The 13,547-nt window shown below is 46.4% G+C and overlaps 1 pseudogene; it reads left to right on the top strand.

The window, feature by feature from the left end:
- The first annotated feature begins 7,132 nt into the window (after window positions 1-7,132).
- The window catches only part of LOC140355768 (uncharacterized), an 11,221-nt pseudogene continuing 4,806 nt past the window's right edge, over window positions 7,133-13,547 (top strand).

Here is a 13,547-nt window from a genome sequence, read left to right on the forward strand (position 1 = left end):
GTGGCTGTGGACCCTCTCCTGGGCATGCTCCCCCCCCCCCCCCTCACGGCGGGTCATTGTGGGATAATTGATCACCAGAGTTACCCCGAGATCCGGTCATTACCACAATAAAAGGAGACACATGATCTCTCTCAGAACGAGCAGATTCAAGTTCTGCTGCGTGTTCATGACAGAGTTTATTAGAGTCTGAGCACCTGCGGCAGACGCACTCAGCAGTGATGGTTTTAGCCTCATTTAACCTGCAGCAGACACACACAGCTGTCATGAGCGAGCAGTGATGGTTTTAGCCTCATTTAAAGTTTCCAGTGTTCCCCCGGTACCTATGTTCCCCGGTACCTATGTTCCCCGGTACCTATGTGCCCCGGTACCTATGTTCCCCGGTACCTATGTGCCCCGGTACCTATGTGCCCCGGTACCTATGTGCCCCGGTACCTATGTCCCCCTTTTCTATGAAAGGGGGAACTACGGTACCTCATATTTAAAAAGGTCCCGTTATTCCCCATTGCATCCGTTCCATGCACGTTGTTGAGTGTCGGCCTGAATGATAGAATAAGCTCCTGGTTCCATCACATTTTACAGTTACACATCCCCGATAGTTGTGCATAAATAGAGTTAGTGTTAGCCTCAGCGTTAGTATTAGCCTCAGTATTAGCCTCAGCGTTAGCCTCACAGTTAGGATTAGCCTCAGAGTTAGCCTCAGAGTTAGCCTCAGAGTTAGCGTTAGCCTCAGAGTTAGCCTCATAGTTAGCGTTAGCCTCAGAGTTAGCATTAGCCTCAGCGTTAGCCTCACAGTTAGCATTAGCCTCAGAGTTAGCGTTAGCCTCAGAGTTAGCGTCTTTGAATACAATCTAGAACTAATAAACTAACAAAACTCACTACTTGGAAGTAAGAACACAAATAATAAATGTAACCTAAATACTCTTCTAACATAACCCTGACCTACTTGTATCGTATCCCCCCAGTTGATGTTTTTTTGTTTTTTGAGGTTCTATTATGTTAAAATGTTGCTGTAATGCACTATTGCCATTAGCCTGTTAGCATTAGCATCCAGACGTCACAAACTCTGAAACTCCAGGGCTGTTTTGGCGAGAGCAACACCAGAGCAGAGTTACAACACATTAAAACACGAGCAGACGTCTGAATGTATTTATCTGAGCTGTATTTCAGTGGAGTGGGTGGTCCGACCTGTAGGGGGCACTTTGAATTCGTCATAGCGCAGCAGAGTAAACACACGTTACGTAATCTCGCCAGTGTCTCCCTGTTTGGAGGGTTATTCCCGGGTCCGGCCCCAGCGCGGTGCAGGGTTCATTGTCGCGTCGGGCGTCGCGGTGACAGGAGCTGAATCCGGTTCGGTCTTTAATAAATCGGGCACGTGCTCCCAGCCCCCGCGTCCCAAAGCAGCCGAGCCCCCCAACCGCACCCGGCATTCAGGCCCACCACAGAGCCCCATTCATGCCCATCTGTACACCGCGTCCCGGCCCACAAGGAGACATCCGTGAGGGGCATGCGGGCCTGCGGAGGGTGCAGGGCGGGCGCGGAGAGGGGGCCGGCGGGTGCTGCTGCTGCTGCGGGAGACGCCGGTGAGAGCGGCAGCTGTGGGAGAGGCCGGTGCTTTAACGGCGCCCAACGCGGTAGGCCTACGGTAGGGCTAGATACTCATACCAGTATAAGTCGCGCTATTGTCTATTCGGATTACGATGGAAGCGCGTGAAGAGGAGCTGCCCACCAGGGCTCAATCAGACAATTTTAACACAGTTGGTAAAGATACTGCAAGCGCACTCGTGGTTAAAGAAAAGCGTGTCGTCAAAATGACTCCGAAGGCATTTGCTGAAAAGGTTGAAAGACTACAGAACGAAAGGAAAGCTAAGTTGAATAAAGCTGTTACTTTGAGAAAAAATATTCAAGATCTTGTGGATAGTAAGGTTAATATTTTGGATATTCAAAATGTCTTTGGTAAATTCGTTGATGTGTGTAATGATGCAAAACGTACTCATGATATCCTGCTTAGCATGTTACCAGACTATGACGTAGAAAGACATAATGTATGGTTTAAAGCAAAAATGTTTAATTATGATTTCATGTCTGAGGTAAAGGGGTGGTTGAACAAATGCACTGCATCTGATTCTAATAAGGACAAAGAGAGCGTTTGTCCTGATGACAGTGTATCAAATGCCTCCAGCCGGTCATCAAAAAGGAGCTCTCGTAGTCTTATATCAGCAAGGATAATGGCTGAAGCTGATAAAGCTGCATTGCTTGCAGAAGCAAGAATCTTAAAGGAGAGACATGCACTAGAGGAGCAGGAACAAAAAATAAAACAAAGAAAGGAAGAACTGCAACTGGAAGTAAAGCTAGCAGCATAGGAAGCTAAGTTGGCTGTCCTCCAAGCTGCTGAAACAGAAGGCTCCAACATATCAAAAACAACAACAACATCCTGTGTGAAAGAAAAGGTCAAAATAACCACACTCAATCCCATGGCCAAAGAATGCAATTTAAAAAGGGACTCAAACTTTAGATTGGCAGTTACCGTCTGCTACAGTCACATCCCTCACAGTGCCACACAATACAAGTTTCATGGACAATGTAAACCAAAATGGGGGGTTTCAAAGGCAAACTGACTAAGTTTTACCATCGCACCAAACATCCAGCACTCAACGGGAGAAACGAGATGATTTTTGCTCAATTTTAATAAAGCAAAATGAAATAACAGCAGCTCTCGTACAGCAACAACGTTTAATGTCCCTACCGCCCAGAAATATCCCAACTTTTAGTGGAGACCCTTTACAATATATGTCATTTATAAGGGCATTTGAACAAGGGGTAGAAGGAAAGGCCAGTTTGTACTACCTGGAACAATTTACAGCGGGCCAACCTAGAGAGTTGGTCCGGAGTTGCCAACACATGGAAACAGAACGCGGCTATGCTAAAGCTAAACAACTCTTACAGGAGCATTTTGGAAATTAATAAAGCATCATTACTGCATACATGGAGAAGGCACTAGCCTGGCCCATGGTTAAATCAGAAGACGTGAACGCTTTGCAATCTTATACTCTTTTTCTTCGTGGACGTTGCAATGTCATGGTGGAACTTGATTATCTGTTTGAGATGAATATGCCATAAGGCGCTGGTACAGCTGGCAGCCCGGTGTAAACGCTCTCTCTTCTTTCTCACACTTATTGTGCTTTATCTCCTATATTTTGTAAATATAGTTAGTATATTTTTTCTATTTTTCTGTACGATAGGGACACGCGCTGGAATAGTTTTTTAATTCAACTGTTTTTGACTTTTTTCGGCTGGATTTGAGCGTTTTTCGTTGCGTTCGTTGTGTTGTTGTGACGTGAGCTAGCTCCGCCCCCCGCGCCCTCCGGCCGCGCTAAAGTACGGCGTGTCGTCGGTACACGTTTATATACACGTTTATATACACGTTTATATACACGTTTATATACACGTTTATATGAAAGAGGAACTTCACGAACGATCGGGACACGCACTGGAATCGCTTTAAATTAACTTGTTTTGACTTTATTCGGCTGGATTGAGTGTTTTCGTCGTGTCGTTGCGATGTGTCTTGGCTCCGGCCCCGCCCCCCGGCTCCGGCCCCGCCCCCCGGCTCCGGCCCCGCCCCCCGGCTCGTACCGCGTTTCCACAAAGGAGGAACTCATGAAACTGCGGAGAACAGTCGTCTCACCCGGAGATCGTCACGTTATCCCGTCGCAATACTGACCTAACCTAATACTGATGTGCAATTCTGTCGTATGTGCAATTGCTGTTGGAATTCATGTGCAATTCATGTGCAATTACTGTGAAATTCATGTGCAATCCATGTGCTGTCGTGACACATATTCATGTGCAATTACTGTCGTGATCACATGCAATGGTATTTATTTATTTATTTGTCTATGGGAGTTTTTATTTATTTATAGGAGATCTTCTACTGAAAGTGTTTTTCAGACTTCCTATAAGTGATCTGTTCTTCTATATCTACCTCTGTATCTACCTGCGTTGCACCAATGAAATTTCCCCATGTGGGACAATAAAGGAATATCTTATCTTATCTTATCTTAATATGCGGACAATACTATCAAAACTACCCTATAAGCTTCGTGAACGATGGAGGTCAGTTGCATTTGACATAACAGAAACTACAGAACATCGAGCATCATTTACGGACTTGGTTACGTTTTTGGAACGCCGTGTAAAGATGTTGTCTGATCCATTATTCGGAAACATTCAAGAGACACCATCCAGTACATCCAGTATAAGGAGCAGCACTAACAGAACCAGGCCACCATTGACACATACTGTGAGAAGCAATAGCTTTGCAACTGCCATAGCTCCCGTGGAAATGCAGACCGGTCAGTCCAAGACACCATAACAAGGGTTCTATGTCTTCTTTGTTCACAAGGTCATTGGGTGGAGGACTGTCCAAACGTTTTTGGAAAGACTCATGAAGAGAAAATTGAAATGCTGCAGCAAAGAGGTCTCTGTTTTGGCTGTTTAGGCGCAGGACATGTGAGGTGACACTGTGAAAATCGTTCCAGTTGTAAAATATGTGGGTTATTACATCATACCCTAACTGCCTCAGAGAACTCTCTGGAATCACATAGCAGTGAGCGAGCGCGTCAGCAAAACTTTCCGTCTGCACCATAAGCAAACCGGAGTTTGCTTATACAGCGATATTGAGTCAAGTTAAGAGTGCGTGAAGCAATTTTTTGCCAAAATCCAGCAGGAGTTATTTATTTTGGAAAGCATTGTTGTGACGCTATGTGCTTATGGATAAATAAAATATAATTTTTCAAATTCAAAACATAGGTATATATTTTACTGGTGCACAAAATGAACAGTGCATCAACATCACTGTGTTCAAAGAACAAAATCATCAAAACATGATTTCACACAAAAACATAGTGATGAATATTTACTACAGTGACTTCTGCTGTTGCCGTTCAGAGGCTTCACCTCGGCATGTCTTTGGCAACTCTAAATTGGCCCAATGGACAGGTGTTGAAAATGAGCATATTCTGCTATAACACTTAAAACATTGCATCTGGTTCGTCCAAGTAAATTAAGTAAATGTTCTTAAATAAATAAATAAAAATGTCCAGTATCCTGGCTTGCAAAGATAATGTTGTAACAAACAGTATGAAAATCTCCAGAGCGTTCTTAGCAATAACAGGATACGTTACCATGTGTTGACACCAAACGTTGAAAGTGTCGTTGTTCTGAAGAGTTTCTGTTGAACCTGGCTCTGCTGATTATCAATGACTTCATCGAGGTTTTCATCATTGACATCTGCCGTCTCGACACTAACGTGGCCGTCTCTCCCATGCTGGATATGACTCTGGTGTCGGGAAGAATCCGGGAGAGACTTTGTCAGTTCCTCTAAGCGCGTGGCAATTGCTTTCTTCTTGTACAAAAGTGTCTCACGCACGGCAAAAACACGATTCAGGACCGAACGTTAGAACGATGCAGAAGTACCAGAATTCAGAGCCAAGCGGGGCGTGTCATCTCCAATCATATGAGTGGAATGTGTTCTGTTCATCAGCAGCTCGCCGTGACAGGAAGTGAAAATGATTCCACTGAGTCCTGAAGGTGGTCAGCAGTGGCATGTGTGGGCACTGAGCTCTGCACTATCAGCAGAGTCATGCCAGTTAACCATGTGGCTTTAAGTTTTGTTGAAAAAAACGTTTGCAATGTGATGAGAGTGAAGGTGCTGCAGTCCAAAAGCTCTTATTATTCATAAAGTTTGTTTATGCAGATACTATTGCATAAAAAGGTAGTAAAAGTTGTACTTCATTGTAAACTCACTGTGCAGAGATCGGCGTTGTTCAGAACTGTTACAGTGATCCGTGCATTGCATTGTGGGAAGTCTTCTCACTGGTAAGGAAGAGCTTGAGGTTCCTATGCTAAAGAAGCTATGAAAGGAAGCGTGTAGGCTCCTTCTTAACTCACTGGACTATTGGGACAGTCCTGATCATGGCGGACACTTGGTCAGCCTCTCTGAAACTGAACACAAAAGGTTTAATTTCAACCTCATAGACACAGATCTATGGAAGGTCTAGCTACCACCTCCCACCATGTAAAAAACATGTGGTGTTCCCTAGGGTTCAGTTTTTGGCCCTGTGTTTTTTAACTTAACTTTAACTTAACTTGGCTACTTCAGAAAACAGTACCCTGGTGGAGGTGTGGGGCCTCATCTCTCCTCTGGGTCAGTACCCTGTGTCCGCTGGGTCTGACTCGTGGGGCCCTGGTGGAGGTGTGGGGCCTCATCTCTCCTCTGGGTCAGTACCCTGTGTTCGCTGGGTCTGACTCGTGGGGCCCTGGTGGAGGTGTGGGGCCTCATCTCTCCTCTGGGTCAGTACCCTGTGTCCGCTGGGCCCTGACTCGTGGGACCCTGGTGGAGGTGTGGGGCCTCATCTCTCCTCTGGGTCAGTACCCTGTGTCCGCTGGGCCCTGACTTGTGGGGCACTGGTGGAGGTCTGGGGCCTCATCTCTCCTCTGGGTCAGTACCCTGTGTCCGCTGGGCCCTGACTTGTGGGGCACTGGTGGAGGTCTGGGGCCTCATCTCTCCTCTAAGTCAGTACCCTGTGTCCGCTGGTGACTCTCTGCTCCTCAGATGGTGTTTTCTCAACAGGTTCATCTGTACTCATGCTCATGTCTATAGTTCTAGTGTGTGAGAGTGAATGAGTTGGGTAATTGTCAATGTAAAGCACTTTGCGTTACATGCCAAGAGTGAAAAGCATCTCACATATAAAGTTTTATTGATTTATTGATTTCCATCGTTGACAGTTTGCTGAATGTCTCCTCCAGTCACTGAATAAACACTTCCCAAACGAACGTGACAGTGGAGTCATCGGGTTTATTTGTTGCGGTGTTGGTCAATGTCTTGTGATGTGAGTCGTCATGGGAGCAGGCGACGGTCACGTTGTCGTCTGTTTCATCAAACGTGTGATTCGCTTCCCGAGAAAGAGGAAAGGCCGTGGATAAAGGTGAGAAAGAGTGTTGGGTCGCGGGGCCCTTGGGTCCTTGTTTTCTGTGTTGTCTTTGGCTCCTGCTTTGGGTTCTCTCACCAAGACTACTAAGCTGCTCCTGTGAAAGTCAGGCTGAACTAATGTGGCCATAATATCAGCTGTGAATGGAGAGAGAGGAGGAGGAGGAGGAGGAGGAGGAGGAGGAGGAGGAGGAGGAGGGAGGAGGAGGAGGAGGGGAGAAGAGGGAGGAGGGAGAGAGGAGGAGAGAGGAGGGAGGAGGGAGAGAGGAGGAGGAGAGGAGGAGGGAGGGGAGGAGAAAGGAGGAGGAGAGGAGGAGGGAGGAGGAGAGAGGAAGAAGAGAGGAGGAGGAGAGGAGGAGGAGGAGGAGGAGAGAGGAGAGAGGAGAGGAGGGAGGAGGGGAGAGGAGGGAGAGAGGAGGGAGAGAGGATGAGGGGAGGAGGACGGAGGAGGAGGAGGGAGGAGGAGAGAGGAGGAGAGAGGAGGAGGAGAGGAGGAGGAAGAGGAGAGGAGGAAGGAGGAGAGAGGAGGGGAGGGAGGAGGGAGATAGGAGGAGGAGAGGAGGAGGAGGGAGGAGGAGGGAGGAGGAGAGGAGGGGGAGAGAGGGAGAGAGGGAGAGAAGAGGGGGGGAGAGGAGGACGATAGAGGAGGAGAGAGGGAGAGAGGAGGGAGGAGTAGAGAGGGAAAGAGGAGGAGGAGAGGAGGAGAGAAGAGGGAGGAGGGAGAGAGGAGGAGAGAGGAGGGAGAGAGGAGGAGAGAGGGAGAGAGGAGGAGAGAGGGAGAGAGGAGGAGGAGAGAGGGGAGGAGAGGAGGAGGGAGGAGGAGGGAGGAGGAGAGAGGAAGAAGAGAGGAGGAGGAGAGGAGGAGAGAGGAGGAGGAGGAGGGAGGAGGAGAGAGGAGAGGAGAGGAGGACGGAGGGAGAGAGGAGGGAGAGAGGATGAGGAGAGGAGGACGGAGGAGGAGGAGGAGGAGAGGAGGGAGGAGGAGAGAGGAGGGGAGGAGGGAGAGAGGAGGAGGAGAGGAGGAGGAAGAGGAGAGGAGGGAGGAGGAGAGAGGAAGGGAGGGAGGAGGGAGATAGGAGGGGAGAGAGGAGGGGAGAGGAGGGAGAGAGGAGGAGGAGAGGAGGAGGAGGGAGGAGGAGAGGAGGAGAGAGGAGGGAGGGAGAGAGGAGTGGGAGAGAGGAGGAGAGGAGGACGATAGAGGAGGAGAGAGGGAGGTGTTTTACTTAGTCATGTTTTTGGGGTCTCAGGGTTCACACTTTCACATTCACCGCATCAACATGAGGACAAAAGCCGGATTAAACTTGAGAAAAAATCAGGACTAGAACAGGACCAAACCAAGTCTACATCAGGACTAGAACAGGACTAAACCAAGTCTACATCAGGACTAGAACAGGACTAAACCAAGTCTACATCAGGACTAGAACAGGACTAAACCAAGTCTACATCAGGACTAGAACAGGACTAAACCAAGTCTACATCAGGACTAGAACAGGACCAAACCAAGTCTACATCAGGACTAGAACAGGACCAAACCAAGTCTACATCAGGACTAGAACAGGACCAAACCAAGTCTACATCAGGACTAGAACAGGACTAAACCAAGTCTACATCAGGACTAGAACAGGACTAAACCAAGTCTACATCAGGACTAGAACAGGACTAAACCAAGTCTACATCAGGACTAGAACAGGACCAAACCAAGTCTACATCAGGACTAGAACAGGACCAAACCAAGTCTACATCAGGACTAGAACAGGACCAAACCAAGTCTACATCAGGACTAGAACAGGACTAAACCAAGTCTACATCAGGACTAGAACAGGACCAAACCAAGTCTACATCAGGACTAGAACAGGACCAAACCAAGTCTACATCAGGACTAGAACAGGACTAAACCAAGTCTACATCAGGACTAGAACAGGACTAAACCAAGTCTACATCAGGACTAGAACAGGATCAAACCAAGTCTACATCAGGACTAGAACAGGACTAAACCAAGTCTACATCAGGACTAGAACAGGACCAAACCAAGTCTACATCAGGACTAGAACAGGACCAAACCAAGTCTACATCAGGACTAGAACAGGACTAAACCAAGTCTACATCAGGACTAGAACAGGACCAAACCAAGTCTACATCAGGACTAGAACAGGACTAAACCAAGTCTACATCAGGACTAGAACAGGACCAAACCAAGTCTACATCAGGACTAGAACAGGACTAAACCAAGTCTACATCAGGACTAGAACAGGACTAAACCAAGTCTACATCAGGACTAGAACAGGACTAAACCAAGTCTACATCAGGACTAGAACAGGACTAAACCAAGTCTACATCAGGACTAGAACAGGACTAAACCAAGTCTACATCAGGACTAGAACAGGACCAAACCAAGTCTACATCAGGACTAGAACAGGACTAAACCAAGTCTACATCAGGACTAGAACAGGACCAAACCAAGTCTACATCAGGACTAGAACAGGACCAAACCAAGTCTACATCAGGACTAGAACAGGACCAAACCAAGTCTACATCAGGACTAGAACAGGACTAAACCAAGTCTACATCAGGACTAGAACAGGACCAAACCAAGTCTACATCAGGACTAGAACAGGACCAAACCAAGTCTACATCAGGACTAGAACAGGACTAAACCAAGTCTACATCAGGACTAGAACAGGACCAAACCAAGTCTACATCAGGACTAGAACAGGACTAAACCAAGTCTACATCAGGACTAGAACAGGACTAAACCAAGTCTACATCAGGACTAGAACAGGACCAAACCAAGTCTACATCAGGACTAGAACAGGACTAAACCAAGTCTACATCAGGACTAGAACAGGACCAAACCAAGTCTACATCAGGACTAGAACAGGACTAAACCAAGTCTACATCAGGACTAGAACAGGACTAAACCAAGTCTACATCAGGACTAGAACAGGACTAAACCAAGTCTACATCAGGACTAGGACAGGACTAAACCAAGTCTACATCAGGACTAGGACAGGACTAAACCAAGTCTACATCAGGACTAGAACAGGACCAAACCAAGTCTACATCAGGACTAGAACAGGACTAACCAAGTCTACATCAGGACTAGAACAGGACTAAACCAAGTCTACATCAGGACTAGAACAGGACCAAACCAAGTCTACATCAGGACTAGAACAGGACCAAACCAAGTCTACATCAGGACTAGAACAGGACCAAACCAAGTCTACATCAGGACTAGAACAGGACTAAACCAAGTCTACATCAGGACTAGAACAGGACCAAACCAAGTCTACATCAGGACTAGAACAGGACTAAACCAAGTCTACATCAGGACTAGAACAGGACTAAACCAAGTCTACATCAGGACTAGAACAGGACCAAACCAAGTCTACATCAGGACTAGAACAGGACCTAAACCAAGTCTACATCAGGACTAGAACAGGACTAAACCAAGTCTACATCAGGACTAGAACAGGACTAAACCAAGTCTACATCAGGACTAGAACAGGACTAAACCAAGTCTACATCAGGACTAGAACAGGACCAAACCAAGTCTACATCAGGACTAGAACAGGACCAAACCAAGTCTACATCAGGACTAGAACAGGACCAAACCAAGTCTACATCAGGACTAGAACAGGACCAAACCAAGTCTACATCAGGACTAGAACAGGACTAAACCAAGTCTACATCAGGACTAGAACAGGACTAAACCAAGTCTACATCAGGACTAGAACAGGACTAAACCAAGTCTACATCAGGACTAGGACAGGACTAAACCAAGTCTACATCAGGACTAGAACAGGACCAAACCAAGTCTACATCAGGACTAGAACAGGACTAAACCAGGTCTACATCAGGACTAGAACAGGACCAAACCAAGTCTACATCAGGACTAGAACAGGACCAAACCAAGTCTACATCAGGACTAGAACAGGACCAAACCAAGTCTACATCAGGACTAGAACAGGACTAAACCAAGTCTACATCAGGACTAGAACAGGACCAAACCAAGTCTACATCAGGACTAGAACAGGACTAAACCAAGTCTACATCAGGACTAGAACAGGACTAAACCAAGTCTACATCAGGACTAGAACAGGACTAAACCAAGTCTACATCAGGACTAGAACAGGACTAAACCAAGTCTACATCAGGACTAGAACAGGACCAAACCAAGTCTACATCAGGACTAGAACAGGACCAAACCAAGTCTACATCAGGACTAGAACAGGACTAAACCAAGTCTACATCAGGACTAGAACAGGACTAAACCAAGTCTACATCAGGACTAGAACAGGACTAAACCAAGTCTACATCAGGACTAGAACAGGACCAAACCAAGTCTACATCAGGACTAGAACAGGACCAAACCAAGTCTACATCAGGACTAGAACAGGACCAAACCAAGTCTACATCAGGACTAGAACAGGACTAAACCAAGTCTACATCAGGACTAGAACAGGACAAACCAAGTCTACATCAGGACTAGAACAGGACTAAACCAAGTCTACATCAGGACTAGAACAGGACTAAACCAAGTCTACATCAGGACTAGAACAGGACCAAACCAAGTCTACATCAGGACTAGAACAGGACTAAACCAAGTCTACATCAGGACTAGAACAGGACCAAACCAAGTCTACATCAGGACTAGAACAGGACTAAACCAAGTCTACATCAGGACTAGAACAGGACCTAAACCAAGTCTACATCAGGACTAGAACAGGACCAAACCAAGTCTACATCAGGACTAGAACAGGACCAAACCAAGTCTACATCAGGACTAGAACAGGACTAAACCAAGTCTACATCAGGACTAGAACAGGACTAAACCAAGTCTACATCAGGACTAGAACAGGACTAAACCAAGTCTACATCAGGACTAGAACAGGACCAAACCAAGTCTACATCAGGACTAGAACAGGACCAAACCAAGTCTACATCAGGACTAGAACAGGACAAACCAAGTCTACATCAGGACTAGAACAGGACTAAACCAAGTCTACATCAGGACTAGAACAGGACCTAAACCAAGTCTACATCAGGACTAGAACAGGACCTAAACCAAGTCTACATCAGGACTAGAACAGGACCAAACCAAGTCTACATCAGGACTAGAACAGGACTAAACCAAGTCTACATCAGGACTAGAACAGGACCAAACCAAGTCTACATCAGGACTAGAACAGGACCAAACCAAGTCTACATCAGGACTAGAACAGGACTAAACCAAGTCTACATCAGGACTAGAACAGGACTAAACCAAGTCTACATCAGGACTAGAACAGGACCAAACCAAGTCTACATCAGGACTAGAACAGGACTAAACCAAGTCTACATCAGGACTAGAACAGGACTAAACCAAGTCTACATCAGGACTAGAACAGGACCAAACCAAGTCTACATCAGGACTAGAACAGGACTAAACCAAGTCTACATCAGGACTAGAACAGGACCAAACCAAGTCTACATCAGGACTAGAACAGGACTAAACCAAGTCTACATCAGGACTAGAACAGGACTAAACCAAGTCTACATCAGGACTAGAACAGGACCAAACCAAGTCTACATCAGGACTAGAACAGGACCAAACCAAGTCTACATCAGGACTAGAACAGGACTAAACCAAGTCTACATCAGGACTAGAACAGGACTAAACCAAGTCTACATCAGGACTAGAACAGGACTAAACCAAGTCTACATCAGGACTAGAACAGGACCAAACCAAGTCTACATCAGGACTAGAACAGGACCAAACCAAGTCTACATCAGGACTAGAACAGGACTAAACCAAGTCTACATCAGGACTAGAACAGGACTAAACCAAGTCTACATCAGGACTAGAACAGGACTAAACCAAGTCTACATCAGGACTAGAACAGGACTAAACCAAGTCTACATCAGGACTAGAACAGGACCAAACCAAGTCTACATCAGGACTAGAACAGGACCAAACCAAGTCTACATCAGGACTAGAACAGGACTAAACCAAGTCTACATCAGGACTAGAACAGGACTAAACCAAGTCTACATCAGGACTAGAACAGGACCAAACCAAGTCTACATCAGGACTAGAACAGGACCAAACCAAGTCTACATCAGGACTAGAACAGGACCTAAACCAAGTCTACATCAGGACTAGAACAGGACCAAACCAAGTCTACATCAGGACTAGAACAGGACCAAACCAAGTCTACATCAGGACTAGAACAGGACTAAACCAAGTCTACATCAGGACTAGAACAGGACCAAACCAAGTCTACATCAGGACTAGAACAGGACCAAACCAAGTCTACATCAGGACTAGAACAGGACAAACCAAGTCTACATCAGGACTAGAACAGGACCAAACCAAGTCTACATCAGGACTAGAACAGGACTAAACCAAGTCTACATCAGGACTAGAACAGGACCAAACCAAGTCTACATCAGGACTAGAACAGGACTAAACCAAGTCTACATCAGGACTAGAACAGGACTAAACCAAGTCTACATCAGGACTAGAACAGGACTAAACCAAGTCTACATCAGGACTAGAACAGGACCAAACCAAGTCTAC

Source organism: Eucyclogobius newberryi, unplaced genomic scaffold, assembly GCF_026437365.1.
Source record: "Eucyclogobius newberryi isolate DKJ021-1_F unplaced genomic scaffold, fEucNew1.0.hap1 SCAF_12, whole genome shotgun sequence".
Taxonomy (NCBI): Eukaryota; Metazoa; Chordata; class Actinopteri; order Gobiiformes; family Gobiidae; genus Eucyclogobius; species Eucyclogobius newberryi.